Source organism: Rhagoletis pomonella, unplaced genomic scaffold (genome assembly GCF_013731165.1).
Source record: "Rhagoletis pomonella isolate Grant_MI unplaced genomic scaffold, Rhpom_1.0 Rhpom_scaffold_00464, whole genome shotgun sequence".
NCBI classification, from domain to species: Eukaryota; Metazoa; Arthropoda; class Insecta; order Diptera; family Tephritidae; genus Rhagoletis; species Rhagoletis pomonella.
Window position 1 is genome coordinate 33459 of NW_023459018.1, and position 548 is coordinate 34006.

Genomic DNA, 548 nt, shown 5'->3' on the forward strand with positions numbered 1-548 from the left:
ATTTATCGAAGATTTTGTATTTCTCTAAATTACCGTTACATGGGATGTGGGCGTGGTTATTGGCCGATTTAAAAAAATTTCGGCCATTTGGTATGCTGTACCAACGCCAATAACTGTGCCAAGTTTGAAAGAAATTGGTGCAGCGGTTACCAAGATATACACATGTAACCATAAGTGGGCGTGGCTACGCCCATTTTCCAAAAATTTATAATATTCTTATTTTTCGTCTCAAAATTGTTGTAAATATCAATTTTGAGTCAATTATCTTCAGCAGTTACTAAAATATCGCAGTTTTCGTATTTCTGGAAATTACCGTTATATGGGAAGTGGGCGTGGTTAAAGTCCGATTTCGCCCATTTTCAATACCAACCTACCTTGGATTAACGGAAACCTACATACAGTGGTTAATAAAATACAATTTTTATATTAAATTTTCATGAAAGTTACATGTATCGTCGAGAAGATGTTTTCATGCAGCATTTTAAATGAATTATTATTATTCTTCATATAAAATGTACGAGTATGGCTTTGTTAAATGTAAACTTATG